This window comes from Equus asinus, chromosome 6 (genome assembly GCF_041296235.1).
Source record: "Equus asinus isolate D_3611 breed Donkey chromosome 6, EquAss-T2T_v2, whole genome shotgun sequence".
Taxonomy (NCBI): domain Eukaryota; kingdom Metazoa; phylum Chordata; class Mammalia; order Perissodactyla; family Equidae; genus Equus; species Equus asinus.
In genome coordinates, this window is record NC_091795.1 from 19,608,662 (window position 1) to 19,628,155 (window position 19,494).

Here is a 19,494-nt window from a genome sequence, read left to right on the forward strand (position 1 = left end):
TGAGGTTGACACAGTGGGATTCCATCGCTTGGTAAAGAGGACCCAAATGTAAAGTCTGAGAGGTAGGATTTGGGGGTGGGGGTGGAGGGTAGAAAACTGAAGAGACTGTCCATGGCAGAGGCTAACTCTGGATGCACCTAGAATTAGCAACTTCTTAGAGGTTTCTCCAGCCAGAAGGAAGTGGCCAAGTGGCTCATCCCTGAGAAGGCTTACAGAGGCAGGAGGAAAGCGAGAAAGCATAAGGAGAGGAGCAGGACTGAAAACTGGCTGCTCTCTCTGGACTGCTCTCCCCTCCTAGATCCTGGGAGAGCTGGCCCACAGAGTGACCAGACCCTGAGCCTGGACATGGCCTGCCACACCTGAATACATTCCTGGCGGCTACCACGGGCTGGGGTGGCTCCTCTCTAGGCCAATGGTTCCCAGCTGCTGGGGCTCCTAAGAGCCTCCTGTGGAGGTGGGACAGATATGTGCTCAAACCACCACCAAGAGCCACCCCACCCAGTCTCAGGGCTGGCGCAGGCTGAGAGCAGAGTTTGCGACCATAATCTCCACCACAGCGCTGGGAGCACCTCCTGCGGATGGAACACCTAGATGGACCCCTCAGACTCCCGTGTGATGCTGAGGGCATCACAAACACACTCTCTCAGTTAAGAACCTTCAGAAATTGAACACAGTGAAGGTCAAGTAACTCTCCCCAAATCATTCCCCCAGTAATAGGCCGGGATGGAGGACCCTGACAAGTGGACCCCTCTGTGCTTCTCTCAGCCGACACACTGGCTTCTCCTTGAAGCCCAGGACCACTCTATCTTGGTAACCCAGCACTCTTAAACCCAGACAAGCCTGGGGCCTCGACAGTGTTTTTCGTGAAGCCCTTCCACTCCATTTTTAAGGGCTGGCTCAGAGGCCCCTAGGAGAGCCCTACAATTCCCTCTACCCCAGAACAGCTCTGTGGAGACGTCCAACCAGACGAGGTATCAACCAGATGAGGTACCAAAAAGTCCTGAAAAGTCTTTTCTCTCTTCACAGGACCATTTGAAATCCTCCCAGTGAAATGGGAGCACGCTTTTAAGCCATGAAAATAAACACGAGTTCCGCCACCAGGACTCAGAGGGAAGCAGGAATTTATGATGCTGGATCGCTCTCTTTCTCCTGCTTTTGTTTTCAGAAAAACAATTAGGGATTCTGTGATAGGCAGCCTCGAAGGTGGCCCGCAATGATCCCATTCACCTTGTATGTACACCTTTGAATGTAGTGTGGACGAAGTGACTTGCTTCTAAAGAAGAGAGCAGAGCGGAAGTGGTGGGATGTCACTTCTGATATTTGGTTATAAAAAGACTGTGGCTTCCATCTTGGGTGCTCTCTCTTACCCACTCTTGGATCACACGGCCTAGATGACTCCAGTCACAAAATCATGAGGCAGCCTGTGGAGAGGCCCAGGGGGTGAGGGACAGGGGCATGACAACAGCCACGTGAGTAAGCTCGGAAACAGACCCCCACACCTCATATCAAGCCTTCAGATGAGACCACAGCCCCAGCTGACAGCTTGACTGCAACCTCATGAGACATCTTCAGCCGCAGACACCCAGCCAGGCTGTGTTCATGTTCCTGACTGATAGGAAGCATGAGACAATAAACGTTTGTCATTTTAAGCTGCCAAGTTTTGGGGTAATTTGTTACACAGCAAAATATAACTACAGCTTCCTAGCCCAGCAAGAAGTAAAAAGTGGCAGGGAATTAAGAGAGTGATTCTGGTAAAAACGAGAAAATGCAGATGTCACTGGTGTGCATCCCACATCTGAGGAATTCAGAAAGATTTCAGAGCAATTCAGGGTTACAGGAGAGAAATGGAAGGCCAAATGGGGCCACATGGTTGCACCAAGCCCATGGGGGACTCCAGTGCGGATCCGCGCTACCTTCTCCTGGGCGTTCTAACGGGGCTTCAGGTAGCAGCATCTTCAGCCCCGAGGCAGTGAGCACCACCAGGAAACTTCCGAGTCAGACTGCAGCCCCACGCCAGCGAGATCAGAGCCTCCAGTGGTGGTGTTTGGGCATTTGTGGTTTGGTTTGGTTTTGTTTTTTCTATCCAAAATGCTGTTTTTGTTTTCTCATTTCTTTCTTCTAAAAAATATGTACAGCTCACCGAAAGATGAGTGTGTGTGTACGTTTCTATATCTACTACTAACACAATCACTATTGTGCTCTCTGTCACCATAGACTAGTTTTGCGTGTTCTTAAACTTCACACAAATGGAATCTCACAGTAGGTGGACCTGCTTGCCAGTTGAGTGATTTAGCGTGAGTTAGTGACTTTCAATGACTCAGTCTCCTTGTCCGTGTGATGGGGATAATCAGAGATGGGGTTACCGGGAGGAGGGAAGGAGTCAATACTGGAAAGCACTTAGAATCATGCCTGGCACCCAGCGAGCACTCAATGTGTACGAACTGTTGCTGTTCGTAAGCTCTAAGCTGCTTCCTGCTTTATTTGACGAGAAATCCTGCCTTCGATGCTCGTCTTGTCTGCCCGCAGCAGCCTCATGGTGCTGGAGTTTGGTCAGTTTCCGCCAGTTTTCTGACAACAGGGGAGTTTGATGGGAACCAACAAGGAAGAGAACGAGGACAGCAGTGAGACTGTCACCGACTGAGCACCGCTATCAGCTGGCCCGGCCATGGGCAGCCCCTGGTCCCCGCTGCCTGGTATGGGCACTATGTGGGGTTGCAGGGTCCTAGGAACCCCGAGGCATGACTAACGCCACTTCACAGATGAGGAAACAAAGGGTCAGAGAGGCTAAGGAACAATCTCACAGTTTCTGAGTACAAAGGGATAAAACCATGATGCAAATCAGTTCTCTCTGACTCTCCAATGAATAGATTTTCTCATCATTATTTTAAAATAACTTTACAATTTTAATTTTGTGTGTTTCTTCCACACCTTTCTGCAGCCTTTCAGTCCTCTTGAGTGAAAACAGAGAAAGAGTAGGAGACATGGCAGCCTCTGTCACTGGCCTCTTGAGAATCAGGCGAGTGATTTGGCAGTGTCCCTCCTTCACGGAGCCACAATCTAGTGACAGAGAAAGGAAGTACAGGACGTGGGGCCTGGAGGTGAGCAGCTCTCCACGTCTCAAAAGGCTGAAGAGAAAAGAGTTGAATGACCCTCAGATGGCACAGGAACTATTGTGTCTCAGTTCTGTGAAAATCCAGAAGTCTTGAAGAACACTACAAACGAATGGACGAATGAACGAGGGAATAAACAAATTAATAAATAAATGTGGATGTGTTTACATTTTTTAAAGTCAGAGAACATACTAGAACACAAAGAAAATCATAAGTTCCCAAAATAGAAAGCAGATTGTGGATTCTCTGACCACAGTGGAATACAGCTTGGGTCAACTACAGAAAAGAGGGCCAAATTAATAAGCAAAACCAAAATGGGATATAGTTCCTGGCTACATAAAAAATACTTGCAAAGCTGCCAGGCCTACTCATGATGGTTAACCCAAAAGTTACCCTAAGAATTTAGGAACTGGTGGGCCTGTCCCTTGGTGAATCAGGACTGGATTTAGAGAAGGGCATATGATAAAAATAAATATTTGGGTTTTGTCCATCATTCCTGTCACAGAGCTCCTAAAAGTCTTGGAATTAGCTGTCTCTTATGTGCTCCTGGGTTGACACGTGGGGAGGCCCTACATAGCTTCAGGCTGGGCCAGAAAAACCAACCACAGGATTGGACGGTTGGAATTTTCAGTCCCACCCCTCACCTCTTGGGAGGGGAGAGTGGGAAATTGAGCTTGGTCACCAATGGCCAATGGTGTAATCAATCATATCTGTGTCATGGAACCTCTATAAAAATCCCTCAACGATGGGGTTTGGGAGCTTCTGGGCTGGTGAACACACCGAGGTGTGGGAGGGTGGCACGCCCAGAGAGGGCGGGGAAGCTCCACCAGTCTTCCTCCATGCCCTGCTTTACACATCTCCTCCATTTGGCTGTTCCTGAGTTTTATCCTTTACAATAAACCAATAATCATAAGCAGAGCACTTTCTTGAGTTCTGTGAGTGACTCGAGCAAATTGTGGAACCTGAGGAGAGGGCACGTGAACTTCCGAATCGGTAGTCAGCTGGACAGCGGTGTGGGTGGCCTGGGCCCCTCATTTCCAGCTGGTGTCTGAAGCGGGGGCAGTCATGGAACTGAGCCCTTCAGCTGTGATGTCTGCTCTGACTCTGGGTGGTTAGTGTCAGAGTTGAGTTGAATGGTGGGACACCAGTTGGCACTGGAGAGTTGGAGAACTGGTATTGGAACAATGTATTTGGTGTCAGACAAAAATCATACTGGAGGACCCAGGCCTCACGGCTCGGCCTTCCCAAGCAGTGGGGGGTCAACCAGAGAGAAAGGGTGGCTGCCTGGTCCCTGTTCCCTTAAAACTCTCATCCGAGCCCTGACAGCACCTCTCGGCCCCTCCTTGGGGACAGCACCTAACCTCTGTTTTTGTTCATTTGCCAACTAGGCACTCTCAGACATATAGATGCACATTTCTACAGCAAGATTTCTACTTTCATACAAATGTAATTCCATGAGACTATTTAATATTTAATCTTGGTATTCTCATCAGAAAGTGGGTATGCACTTCTGCTATGCAGAGGCATGAAAAGAATGGCTTTGGACTAAAATTTGGTTTTGCTGTTACTGTTTGCACTTACTTTGCTGTGTGATTTGAATTAAAAAACATTACCTCTCTGAACCTCAGTTTTCTTTTCTGTGAAAAAGGTGATCAATCCCTCGGCAAGAGGCCATCCCATGAGATATCATATGTAGGAACCCCAACTCAGTGCCCGGTCCCGGGAGGCATTAGACGCAGGGTAGGCGTGCTTGTTACCGTGGTCTTTTGATTAAAATATGCTGGAAATCTTACCAGTAAAATAAATTTCTACTGACAGATTGAACTGACTGTACTAATATTGAAAGTGCCAGCTTCCCCCGGGGGCTGGCAGCCTCTGAGGCAGGACTAAGCAGAAGCGAGAGTGTCAGTGGGCAGAGAGGAGCTGCCACTGTCCACTCCCACGGTGGCTGAAGTCCCCAGAACCCCATGCTCAGGGGAAGCTCCAGAACTCGCAACCGGGTTTCCGCTGGTGCGTTCCGCGAGGCCACCGGCTGGCTTCCCTAAACATGGACTGAGCTCCATGGTGTGTCTTTGATGCTTCGCACACTTCCACTTATTTAAGCCCAGTGTCGCTCCGGCCCTTCGACACATCACGGGTGTCTCATTCGCTGGCTCTCTCTCACTTCTCTAGATCGCCCCATTTGTTGGCAAGGCCCTAGAGAGGCTAGATTCTCTTTCTTTAATAGCCAGTTTCTTTGTTTCCAGACTCAAAGCAATTTATTAACATCATCTGGTTTATCCTCCAGTTAGTCCTGTGATTTCTGCCGAGCCACGTGGTGTTTGAGTTGGGTTCATGGCGTTGGGCAAATTCCCCAGAATTGGCACCAATAGCAGTGAGGGCAGAATGCAGGCCCTCACGGTCTGGACATTGGCTGGGCTGTCCCTCTCAGGTTTATTTGGTGTCTACTTTTTAATCAATAATGACGAGGTCATGACAGGATGGCTAGGGCCAAATGTCTGGGCTCCTACGAAAGTCCCTGTTCCCTGTGCTGCCCCTCCTCCCCTCCTTCCCAGGGCTGATCTGAATGCAGTGGGACACTGGCTTTATCCAGTAGACACGCTGCTCACCATACAGACAGAATTCACGGTTTTTGTGCGCCCTACAATTAAAAATGTTATCAAGTTACTGCTCGATACTCTCAAACTCACTTTGAGTCGGCAGTTGTTTCCCCAGCCCATCCTAGCCCCGATGAGGGTAGCATCCAGTCAAGGGGAGGGTCCCTGGGGATCACAGGGAGGGGCGAGATAGCTGGTTCTGGGTGGCTTCGGATCGTAACTGAGAGAAAACAACACACTTAAAGAAAATGCCCCTGAATACTCTAAAATGTCCGCTCCTCCCTGTGCACAGGTTGGAGAGGAGCATAGATGCACTGATTTTGTTTCTTTCCAGTGACTCACCTACATGAAACCCCCTGAGCGCCATCTGCCAGAGGCTTCGGGTCCTAAGAATAGTCCCAGGGACCTGCAGCCCCTGTGGAAACTCTCAGTCTTATTTCCTCCTGGCATCGTGGTCCTTTTCTCATTTCTCAGCCCCATTTAAGAAACATGTTGAAAATATTTCCTACTGTCAAAGGCTTTTTTCAAAAAGCACTTTTTGCAAACACAAAGCAAACTAAATTTGGGGCAAGAGATGGCAGAACTCATGACTTGATAAGCCTTATTTTCTGCCCATATTCCCTCTCCTCTGCTCCCTTGCTATCACCATCTCTGCGTCTGATAGCCGTACAATGCCAGACAAGGTCAATGACAAGGTTGCTAGGAACAACTGGACAAGGAAAATTAAATGCCTACCGGTTCTTGACAGAAGACACGGTGACACGCCTTAGGGGTTTCAGTGCTGGGGCCATATGCGTCAACCCACACGAGTGACTCAAATCTTTCCCTGTCAATAGGCCTCTTGGGGGGAAAATGTGAACCCACATGAACAGAGGTGGGACAACCCCTCTCTGGAGAAAAGTACCTCCACGCTGTATAGTAGTCAATTGCCACAGCCCCCAAAACCTGGTGGACGGCCCCCTGCACTGACCATGCCACCTGACAGAGCCCCTCCTATGCATTCTTATCCCTGTAGGGTCACCAGCCTCAGGATTCCCACGGTCCTTCACGCTCAGAGTCACCGTCCCACAGTGGGGTTCATGGCATCTGTCACCCCTGTGTTTTGCCCGTCCTTGCCATCTGGGACTCCTGCAATGCTGCTGCTCTGTGAGGATTGTCACCAGCACGCAGGGACACCCCAGGTCACAGCCTGGCGCTTGGGGCATTATTCTCCCAATATCCTCCACTCCCTCGCACATCTTTACTGGAAAGGCTCACCTGATGCACAGAGCTCTTGGTACACTTCTTTTGGGGAAATATTTTAAACACGTGAAAAAGCATAGAGAAGAATATAACAAGTACCCATACACTCCCAGGGCTTCACTAAGTTTTAATATGTTGCCACATTTGTTTCAGGACTTAGAAAAAATAGTTCAAAAACATTACAGACACAGCTGAGGGCCTCCTTGACCTCATTCCCCACCCCTACTACTCAGAGACACCACAACCTTGAATTTACCGTGTATGAATCCCGAGCACAGTTTGTAGACTTTCTTACGGTGTTCTTCCATAAATAACAGAGTATGGTTTCATATGGTTTAATTTTTTCTTTTTAAGATTGGCTCTGAGCTAACCTCTGTTGCCAATGTTCTTTTTTTTCTTCTTCTTCTCCTCAAAGCCCCCCAGTACATAGCTGTGTATTCTAGTTGTAGGTCCTTCTGGTTCTGCTATGTGGGACGCCACTCAGTGTGGCCTGATGAGCAGTGCTAGGTCCTCACCCAGGATCTGAACCAGGGAAACCCTGGGCCTCCGAAGCAGAGTGCACAAACTTAACCATTCAGCAATGGGGCCAGCTGTCACCAGCTTTTTGCATGTTTTTAAGTTTTGTATGCTTTTACGTTTTATGGAAATCTACCCTGCTGTATATATCCTTCTGACACTAGGTTTTGTCGCTTACCATTGTTTTACATGTATTCATGCAGATCCATGTTACTCTAACTCATTTATTTTAACTGCTGTATAATATTTTATTATATGAAAGTATCACAATTAATTTATCTATTTCCTATGGATAGTTTTCCAGTTTCTGTTCAACTTTTCACTGCTACAGACAAGGCTGCAGTGAATATTTATGCAATGTGTGTGAGTTTCTCCAGTGCGGATCCCCACCCTCCAGAGGGACAGCCCCACACTACATTATCAGCACAGTGTGAGTTCCTGGTGCTCTGTGTTCGTGTCAACACTTGGTACTGGCAGATGTACATTTAGGCCAATCTGATGCATTAGAGGTTGTGATGGTTAATCTTACATGTGAGCTTGGCTGGGCCAATTCTGGACGTTTCTGGGAGGGTGTTTCTGGAGGAGATTTACATTTACAATGGTGGACTTTGAGTAAAGCAGATTGCTTTCCCTAACATGGGTGGGCCTCATCCAATCAGTTGATGTCCTGAAGAGAACAAAAAGCTGACTTCCTCAAGGAAGAAGGAATTCTCCAGCAATCTGCTTTTCAGACTTCATCTGCAACATCCACTCTTCAGACTTGAACTGTAACATCAGCTCCTCCCTAGGTCTCCAGCCTGCCAGGCCACCCTGCAGATTTAGGACTTGCCAGCCTCCATAATCACATGAGCCAATTTCTTAAAAGAAGTTTCTTCCCATAGATATGCACATCCTATTGGTTCTGTTTCTTTGGAGAACTCTGGCTAACACAGAGATGTTATCTCTTTGTTGTGTGAGTTTGCATTTCTCTGATTACTAATGAGTTTGACCATCAAATCAAATGTTCATTTGACATTTGAATTGCCTCATCCATGAGTTGTTCACATCTTTTGCCTGTTTTTTTCATTGGGTTATTTGTTTTTTCTCATTGATTTGTAGGTGTTTATATGTCCTGGATTCTGACCTTTGTCAGTTACATATGTGGCTGTATGCAAATATCTGTGTCTGGCTTCATATTTAACCTTTTTTATGGACGATATTTTTTTGAAAAATTTAATGTAATCCTATTTATTACATTAAGTAGTCTATTAATTTTTGCATTAAGGTTTGTCTTTTTGTATCTAGTTTGAAAAAGTAATTTCTTCCTCTGAGTTCATAAAGATAGTCTTCTATATTTTCTTCTAAATTGTTTAGAGTAGTTGCTTTTTACACTTAGGTATTTAATAAACAAAGGATATATTTTTGCATGTGTTGTGATGTATCTAATTTATTCTTATATGGATAACCTACTATTCCCAAGTTATTTATTGAATGAGCCCACTCCTTCCTTTTTTTAACTAATCTGTAATGACCCTTCTGTAACATATCAAATTTCCACATGCGTAGGGCAGTTTCTGAGTTCTCTATCTTTCTATTGATCTATTTGTTATCTCTGTACCAATATTTCACTATCTTAATTATTATGACTTTATAATTAGTCTTGACGGTTATCAGCCTGTTGAATTTCACAAAAATTTCCTTTTGAGGTTTTGGATGAAATTGTTTGAATTTAGAGAATAATTAGGGGATAATTGATAACTTTGTTAAAGTCTAGTTTTACATTCAAGAATGTGGTAAATCACTCTAGTTATTCATATTTTTTTCATGCCCTTTAGCAGTATTTCAAAGATTTCTCCAGGGGCCGGCCCTGTGGCGGAGTGGTGAAGTTCGCACACTCTGCATTGGCAGCCCAGGGTTTCACTGGCTCGACTCCTGGGCGCAGACATGGCACCACTCATCAGGTCATGTTGAGGCGGCGTCCCACACGCCACAACTAGAAGGACCCGCAACTAAAAATATACAACTATGTACTGGGGGGCTTTGGGGAGAAAAAGGAAAAATAAAAAAAATAAAAGATTTCTCCAAAGAAAAAAGCTCCCCAAAACCCAAACAACTTGCGCATTGTTTGCTAAATGTATGAGGAGATATGTCACTGCTTTAGCTGCTAGAGTCAATGAGGTCTTTTCTCCTGTTACACGTTTCCTAATCAGTTTAACTAACACATAAAATGTTACTAATGTTTGCATGTGGATATTACCTCTAGCATATTTGCTGGACTGTCTTTCATTTGAATAGTTTATTTGAAAATTCTCTTGAATTTCCTGTGTGGATCATCATATTTCCTACAAATATGGATATTTCTGCTTCTTTTTTGGTCAATTCTTATTCTTTTTATTTCTTCTGCTTGTTTTATTGTCTTCAGAATGGCATCCAGGGTGCTGACGCATTGAAAATGGACATCCTTGTACGTTCCTGATGTTGACGGGCATGCTTCCAAAGCTTCACCATTAATTACAACGTTCACAGTACATATGTGGTGGGCACCTTTGATCATGTTAAGGCTGTTCCCTATAATTCCTATTTTGAACACTCAGCTCATTCACTTTAAATCGCTCATATTTTAAAAATTAATTCATTTAAGGCTTCAAATTCACGTCTAAATATTCTTTTAGTTACCATCCATAATGTTTATATGTAATTCTTTAATTATCAATCTATTCCAAAGAAATTTCAGTTGTAATTGTCTCTTTAACCTATGAGTCATTCGAGTTCTCAAACACGAGTTTGAGATTCTTTTAATTATGTATTTCTGGTTTAACTGGGTTGTGCTTAGCGAATATGATCTGTGTGATTTTGGTGAATTCTAGACATTTGTTGTGTCCTTCTTTGTGGCCGAGTATGTGGTCAAATTTTTAAATGATCTGTGTATTTCCAAAACGGATGATGACTATCTTTGTTTGTAGAGTTTTACACTCACACACGCACACACACACACACACACACAGCCATTAGATAATGCTTCCTACTTTTGTTTTCTAAACGTTTGATATCTTAATATTTTTTCAATTGCTTGTTTTATCAATTTCTGATAGAGTTACATGAGACAGAATCTTTGCCTGTGATATTGTCGATCTGCTCACTGTATTGTGAGTGTGCACGTGTGAGGTGTGTACACCTGTAGCACGGGGACTGCTGCTGAGTGGCGTGGTGCCTTAATCACCATGTGGTTTCTCTCCTTATATTACAGTGTGTCTGTCATTGCCAGCATTGACATAGTGTATATTTTCCCATCCCTCTATTTTTAGCCTTTCGGTGGTTTTGTCTTAGATTGTCTCTTGGAAGCATGATATAGCTGCCTTTTTTAGAAATCCAATCCAATAATTTCCCTCTCGGAGTAGGTGAGTTTAAGCCTATTTACATCTGCTGTAATTACTGATATATTTCAACATACTATTATTTTGCCATTGTGTGTTTTGTGTGTTTTTTAAAGAATTTCTTTTTTTATTCTTTCCTGCCTTTCTATTACTCTGTTACCTAATGAGCAACAGGGTGAAGCTCTGTGGAAAAGATTTTGTCGGGGGTCCTGTAATCACGAGGGAACCACGCCTGGCATACGGGGGAGCCTACTGTCTCGAAGCTGCCAGTACTCCCTGTGCTGACAGTGACTGAGCCACTGGCCCCGAGCAATTATTCCTTGAATAAACAATGATGCTAACTCAAGACTCATCCTGACTCCATAATTTTCTTTCTAAAGTCTATTTTGTCACTTGCTATTACTGAGCACCGCTCTGTGCCTGCCGGCAGCATGAGCCACAGTGTCGCCTTTTGGCAACAGTCGGCTGAAGCTGATTAGCAGCTGGCCATTGAGTGAGTCCCCACTCCATTTCACCACTGTCCTCACCAGGGCTGGACTAGGGGAGGTAAGAGAGGCCCAGGGAGCAAAATTTAAGGAGGCACTCACTTTCGGATGCCAACCCTATACTTGCAGGGCCCTGAGAGTGAGTGCCTCCTTAAAATGTGCTCACTGGTCCCCTTGCTGGCCTTGCTCTGTCCTCGTTCTGGTCCCCACCACTCCCTACTACACCCCCACAGTGAGGCCATGTGTAAATGGTCACATCGTGCTTGCTGCGTTGTTCTACCATGACAGTGAAAAGGAAAGTAAACTATTTCTAGTATGTTTGTCTCCATCAAAATTGAGTAAACAAACAAAATATAGACCAAGAGAACCCTGGGTTTCCCCTGCCTGATTCACCTGTCACATTCCCCACTGTCTTGAGTTTGAGAACAGCCAGACTACGAAGAACCTGGAGCGCCAGGCTCAAGCATCCTGCAGCAGGAACTTTAATCAGAGGAGTGACCACACAAATGTGTCTTTTAGAAGAATAACTCTGGCTGCCATGGTCTGAGACTTCATGTGGGCTGAGAAATTTTAAAACTGCTGCAAAGGTGCGAGCACAGAGCAGAGAGGGAGGATGGAGGCCTTCCGAGGTGGGACCAGCTGTGCTCACTGCGGGATTCAATACAGGGTAGCATGAGGCAGGACTGAAAAATTACTAGATGGTTCTATCAAGACTTCCCGGTCAGTGATGAGGCCTTAAACATGGATAGAAAATAGGAGAAAGTGCCGTTCTGCTGTGGGTAGGCTGAGATTGAAGTCAGGACAGCTGGGCTGGTTGGAATAACAAGGGCCAGAGCTGGGAGCACCACCCCCCACCTCTCACGGTGGTGGGGGGGGGGGCCCTCACTGGGGCTCTCCCCAGGACCACCCACCAGCTTTCTCAAGGCTGCCTCTGTTCCCAGCTGCCCGCGGTGGGAGCCCAGCATGAAACAGCTCCCTCCAGGCGGCCAGTTTTACTTATTGTTACCAGGCCGAAAAGGAGGCTGTTATTTTACAGCAGAGATAAAAGTTAATCACAGATTAAGGCTGCCCTGAAAATATCGATGACTTCATCACCTGAGTCCTGGCCCTGGGGGACGCGCTCACCACTCCTGAGTAGCCAGACCAGTTCAGCCAGTTCTCTGCTCTTCAGCTTGCAGCCCAGACTGAAACAAAAGCCCCGACTCATGAATAGAGAGCATTCATGGGCAGTGGGAGCCCCGCTGCAGACCTACTGCGTGCCGCCCACCGTCTAGACATCGGATTGGAGAAGCTCTATTTACTCTCCGGGCCCCTCCCTCCCTCGCCGCCTGCCCCCCCTCTCTCATTACAACTTTTATCTGGTGGCACCATCACCCTGGGAGACTCCCAAACAGAAAACCAGACATTAAGGAGCAGAGACGGTAGTCACAAAATAAACGGGCCTGGGTTCAGAGGTGGGGCATTTCTCAGTTCTGACCATCCAGCTTTAGGTTCAGGGGAATTGATCCCCCAGGGTAACGTGAAGATGGGGTGAAATTCAAGCTGTGTTTGAAATAAAAATTTAACAAGCTGTTATTGTTTGTTCTGAAGTGTTAAGTGCATACTGTAGGGGATCGGGAGCCAATAGAGGGGAAAGCAGAAAGCTCTCAGGGTCCTGGTCCGTCCCCGCCCCCCGCCCATGGGCACCAACCCTGCCCCCCTGAGCTGGAGGATCCTGAGCTCAGCTGGGGAAAATGCACGCCAGCGGACACGCCCCAACTCCATCCCCAAACTTTGGCTGAAACAGGACTGGTGGCCTGGACCCCAGGAGAGGCCACCCGGAACGGTGGTGAGGGCGAGAAACTAAGCTTTCACAGAAAAGCCAGCAGATAATTAAGGCCAGGCAAAGGAGGATGGTCCGTATGCTTAAAGAACATGACGAAGCTTTTTATAGAGGAGAAGTTGACGATGCAATTTTTATTCCCAAAGACGGAAGAAAAAATAATCACAGATTACAACCAGAGGGATTCCTGCTCAAGGCCTCAGAGGCCCCCACTGCCCACTGGGGAGGGTCCAAGCCCCAGTTCAGCCTTCGAGGCCCCCCACCCCCTGCAGATCCTCCTGTGTTCTTTCCCAGGCCTTTTCTTACCGCTGCCCTGCCTTGCCCAGCTCCCGCACCTCCAAGCATCACATCCCAGTCCTGCCCGGGGCTCTCCTATTCAGAACACACCCTCTCAGCCTTCTGCTTCTGCTAAATTTCTGCTTCTGTCAGGCCCCAGCGTCACCCAGCTTCCCTGAGACGCCTTCCTTGAGCTCCCGCTCTCTTTGGCCTTTTCTCCTTGGACGCCCTCCCCAGTCCATCCTGGCCCCAGCTGCCCTCCCACCCTGTGGACCCCTCACTTGGCACAAGGCAGAGTACGTAGCACACACTGTTGTGTACCCCTGTGGCGGGGCAATGGATCAGAGGGGAGCAGGGACAGGATCCGGAAGTTTTGGGTGGATGAGGAAGACGATGGGTCAGTGCTACTACTGATTGGAAAGTCTTGGATTATTGAGAACCAAAGAGACAGTGCTCTGAAGATCAAGGAGAGACAGACCCCAGCTTGTGAGAGCAGCTCAGGGAGTGCAGGGGAGGGGTCGGTTTGAACTCAGAGACTAAAGGGACCTCGGGAGAAGACAGGGAGACTAAACTGACACCCTCCACAGCAGGGGAGTCCAGGATCCATCAGAGCTCTGCTCTGTTCCCCATCCATCCGGGGTCCTCATGCTCCAGAGACCAGGGGAGTCATCTGTTACAGGTGAGGCAACTACCACGCATTATTGACAACACAGTGCCCAGGAGCCCAGCTCTTATATGCGGGAAAAAAGAAGGAGAGGCTAAGATCCACACATTTCTATTTTTAGACATGAGGCGAGGCCCAAATTGGATTTTGAATGTGATTCATATTTTTTTTCCAAGCAGCACATAAGCTCACTCCTAGTAACTTTGAAACCGATGACAAAGGTGGCCTCCACACCGGGAAGTACGCTGCTGCTTAATGGCACATGCTGAGCGTTGCTGGCGTGTCCCTGCTTCCAGGCTTCAGGGGTTGACAGGACTGTGTTCTCATGTGGGCTCATCTCCTGTAGTAGGTGCTTCATTATAAGACATGAACTGTGTCTCTCTCACAGAGCCCTCGAGACACAGGGAGAGGGAGTGTGTCAAGGGGGTGGCTGGGAACGAGATGGGAGCCCGGGAGATGGACAGCATCACATCTCCTTAGGCCAGATGCTGGCCGGACCACCAGGATTTAACCCATAACATAAGCTGAAGGCTTAATATGTCCTAAAGGCTTTTTAAAAAAGGAATAATAACACTTACCACAAGTGTGGGGTGGAGGCACGCACTCTTCTGAGAAGCGGACGAAATTCCATATCTGTTCATTTCAAAAGAAAAAAAGAACGACAGTCGCTCTCAGTCACTGGATCTGGCCGCTCCCTAACTCGTCAGTGTGACTGGGCATGAGAGAGACCCCACGCGTCCGTGGTCGAAGGGAAACGGCCGTTTCGATATTCAATAATGAAACACTACACTGTTGGAGGAGATACATGCCCAATTTAAATGAAATAGCATCTGTGGCCCGTCCTAGCGTGGTCCCAGCACAGAGCAGGAGCTCAGACGATGCCCTTTTCCTTCCCAAGAATCCTGGAAGCCTTTAAAGTTACCTCGATTGGGAAGGGATCAGAGTTTGCCTTTTGCTAGAGTAAATCTGGGCCCCCAGGCCCACACAGTGTAGACAGCTGCTCTGGGGGCTGCTAGGGCGGCTCAGCAACCCCTCTAGGAAGACCACAGCATCCACCAACGCCATCCTTCCAATGTCCCTAACATCCCGCGCTGGGACCCTCCCATTCGCCAAGCCCTGAGGTTGGGGACGGGGTGGCTTTGTCTCCTGGAAGGAAGCACAGCGCATGGCGCTCGCAAAGTGCACATAACCCTTTTAAAGAACAAATGAATGGGTGAATGGAAAAAAGAAAGCAAATCAAAGAGAGAGAAAGAGGGCGAGACAAAGATTACGGCTGATGCTTTGTTTTTGGTCTGAAAACTGAGGACACCCGACTCATTGCAGGCTTTTTCTAAATGGAACTCCAGCATTGATAAATCAACTGTGGTTTTAAAATGGTACCTCGGAAGGGGGAATAAAATTATTTTCAGTCCTTTCAGGTCTTGCATATATATAATGTAGCATTATGGTAGAAAGATGGTCAGAAGGACTTAAATTTGGAGTCTGTCCTCCCCAGGGCCGTGGGCACAGCTGGGGCCCGCGCAGGCGTTCAGGCACAGAACCACTCGGGGCCGGGCCTCCCAGCTCTGGCCCAGGCCCCGGCTACCCACAGCCTCCCTGCCCCGTCCCTGTGGCCTCTGCCCCTGCTGCCCTGTGGTTGTTCAGCTTTCACAAAAAAGGGCTCAAACTTCATAGGCCAAGAGCTCCCGTCCTATGTGTTGGCAAACCAATAAATCGCATTGCTTGGGTTTCATGTTCAGGTAATGTTTTCTTTATTTTTCTTTATAAAATTTATGTAGGAATAAGCTCTCATTGGAAATAGTTTGCACCATAGAGACAAAGCAACGGTCCTTCTGACCGTCCCACTTTCTAGTTGTGCTTTCTATGAACTGGTTGGTCATCTCCTTTATCCATTTTTCTATGGGTTGCTGGTCTTGGTCTTCTTTCTCACAGATTGAAGGAGTTCTTGATAGAGCCTGGATAATAATCCAGAATTTGTGTGTACGTGCATGCACTGCTGTATATATGTAGCTGGGTGTGTAAATGTATATACGTACAAACATACACACACACGCACATATATAATATGTTTCAGATATCTTCTCCCACTCTCTTGCTTGTCTTTTATCTCAGCTTCTAGCGATATCTGATTTAGAGTTAGAAGTTTCGCATTTTGATGAAGGCTGACATCACTCTTTCTCTGTTTGCCTCTGTGATCTGTGTCTTGCTTGAGGCCTCGTCTGACTCCAAGATCATGAACGTATTGTCCTATATTTTCTCTTAATACTTTCGTCTTTCTTCAGTGGATAGCCAGTTGCCCCAGCACATTTGCTAATGATCCCTCCCTCCACGGGAAAGGCTACCTTGGCCCCAGATCCCCTGGGTCTCTCTTCAGGGGAATTTTGAGATTGTTTTTGCTGCAGGGCATCACAAACTTCTTCTTCCCTAATTCCTGGAAAAGTTTACTGTTTGCTGCTTGCTTTTGAGTCTCCTCCCGGCCGGCCAGGTGGGGAGTGGAGGGTAACCTGAGTCAGTCCAGAGGTTGATCTTTGAACAAAGTCTTACTTTATCTCCAGTCACTATTTGCTCACTCATTTGAGAATTTTGCCAAAGATTAACATCAGAAGCACCCTCCTATGGTTTACACAGTCTGCTCCTAGGAAAACTAGGGCATTTGTCTGCCCTGATTTTCTGGCGTGTCTGAGAGTGACGGTTTTCTGCGTGACCTTTCATTGGCCAGGCTCCCCAGAGGGAAACATCCACCAGCGGGAAAAGTTACAGCCCTTTCTGCAAGGGGAACACACGGCAGAAAACCAACTCTGTCTCAACCAGGACCTTGAAAACATGGCTCTTAGACTGCAAGAGCTCACCATTCCTATCTGCCCCGGTCACCCCTGGAGGTTACAATTTCAAACCCCACACAGCATCCAGAAGCCATGTTACTCCTGTGCCCCTCCTTTCAGTTCCATATGTGCAGAAAACTCCATGGTTACGGGGGGGACATGGACTCTGCACCTCACTCGCATGGTTAGGGGTGCACGCTCCCAGGCTCGACAGGTCAACGGTCCATCCTTCTCCCACTCTTGATAGCTTTTCCCACCAACCCTCCTTCTCCCCCTGAGGATTTTTAGAACTTGTCTTGACATAAAAAGCAAAGAGCCCCCGTTGCTTCAGAAAAATAATTAAAATGGAAAATCCACTCACTGACTGTGGAGTTAATGACAGATCTAGAGATGAAATGGAAACTTTAAGACGCTACCCAGATCCTGACATGGGAGTGGACCAAAAACTGCCTCTTCCTTTAGGGTTAAAACGCCCTTGAATATGAAGACCAGGCCCCACAAAAGTACAGTATGGTGTTATTGTTTTCCTCATGTAATCATTCCAGGAGGAGGACTGCTGTTCCCTGAGGGCACAGCGTGGCAAAACGAACAACAGGAGGTGGGATCAGAAGACGTGGGCAAGAATCCTCACTCTGCCCCTTACTGTTGTGTCATCTTGAGTGAGTCCCTTCACCTGCGAAATTTTCGAGTCTGCAAAATGGATAGGATCCTATCTGTAGCCCTGAGTTTAGAAAATTACACCAGGTAACATGAAAAACTCTGCCAACAAACAGATATGGAATTGTTGGCTCGCTTCCTTGCTGGAGAGTCAGGCCACGCTCCCCCTCAGGGCCTTTGCTGCCCCCTCGTCAACATGCAGCCTCATGGCTGCCTTCCTTCTGGCCTTCCGCTCCAAACGATCTTCCTCGTTAGCTATAATGTTGGCCAAGTTAACCCCTTTTACTTTTTAAAATAAAAGTTCAAGGCATTAACATGATAAAACTTTTATGAGTTTTTGTTAAGTTTTATAAATTTTATGAGGTTAAAGCCTATATTCAGATCACTAGTAGAAATGGAAGTTTACACTTTTCTAGAATTGAGTCTGGGGATCGCTGTACCTCAGAGTTACCATTTGGGCCCAGAGTTTGCAATGGCCGGGGCCGAGGGAAGAGCACAGAGTCAGAAACGCTGAGCGTGGGTCTGCGTGTCCACCGGCCCGGCAACTGCCCACAGAACGGAGGCCTCCTCCTGGGCAGGCCCCGCCACACGGATGCTCTATCTCCAGACAGGCTTAGGGACCTCAGAAAACCTAACCTGATATGCAGTCTATCAAAATTGTCAAAACCGTTCCTGCCTGGAGCCCTTTGGTCGTGGAGTTTATGTTGAGCAGACCTCCTGATGGTGTGCGGTGTGATTTTTAAAGGCCCTTCTGAAGTGATTTTGAAAACCAGTTCAGGAAACTGGAAGGGAATCATTCCTAGAATCCTGTGTGGCTGCTGGGTTCACTTACAGTCTCTCGTGCCAAGAGGGACCCGCGGTACAGAGGAGCTGATGACAGGAGAGTCTTGCCAAAGAGAGAGACAGGGGGCGGGGCGGAGGGGAGGCAGGGCTCTGTGCCAGGTTGTGGGGGAGGAAGCTTCTGGAAGTCCTCCAGGACTGTGCAGGTTTCTTTTGCTAACAAGGGTTTCAGTCCTGACCGAGCCGGGCACCACATACCACACCGGGTCTCGCCTCTCCTGTTGCCGCCCAGCTCTTCCCCAACCTTAGCACCTCGGCAAGGACTTCCCTGCATCTCCCAGCCCAACCTCCTTCCACTCAGGTTCTCCTCTTGCATTTCCGTTTCCCCTTTTCGGTGCAATGAATTTGCCTCCTGCCCCAGAGACACTAATCAAAGAAATTGCATCCAGCATGGGGGGGAACCAGCAATGGTGGCTGCAGTACATGGCCTGGGGGAAGCAGAATCCCACCCTGCCAGGCTGGGCAGCTCACCTCCTTTAGTCACCTCAGCTGCAAAGTGGGGTTCATATTGCCAGCCTCCCGGGCTATGGTCTTCACACTAAGTAAAAAGGCTTGGGTTCAAAATATTTCTTAAGATGCTCTCCGAATGAATCTGAGGGATTATGGATAAAACAATAAAAGAATCCTTCTTCCTTCCTTCATCCTTGAGTGTAAATCAACAAGGTGTTTTCCAGAGGCCACCTTCCAGGTAACTCAGTCAAGGGGTGTCTTAAGTACTTAAAGGAAGCATGTTATCCTTCTAGCCTTTTATGGGTCTGTATTTCTAAGACTGGACACATTTCCTGCCTTTAGAAACAGCTCCCAAGGATTGGAGGAAAGTGTTTGTTTCAGGACCCCGGCCCAATCACGAGGCCAGCGGTAGATGCTCCTCCACCTGGTCTTGTGTTATGCAAATGAGCCCCCTCCCACTGGTCCTGGGCCAGTCTCAGAGGCCAAAGACCAGGCTTCATTCAGCGCGGTCAGAGTTCTCAGATCTGCCTTTTAAATCCCTTTTCTTTCTCTGCACCGTGTGTCTGTTGCTGCCAGCTGGCACCTCTTGCCTCTCTCCCGGCCTCTACCTCCCTCCCCTAGGGGCTGAGTCCTGGATTCTTAGCCCTGAGCAGAGACCAG

At 47.6% G+C, this 19,494-nt stretch overlaps 1 long non-coding RNA gene across 1 annotated transcript in view; it reads right to left on the minus strand.

Annotated features, from left to right (window-relative positions):
- LOC106838541 (uncharacterized) overlaps positions 1-19,494 on the minus strand; it is a 304,473-nt gene that overhangs the window by 100,213 nt on the left and 184,766 nt on the right. The window contains exon 5 of the long non-coding RNA XR_011503880.1: positions 14,644-14,698. This is a non-coding gene — a long non-coding RNA (uncharacterized lncRNA). The remainder of the gene's footprint in view (positions 1-14,643; positions 14,699-19,494) is intronic.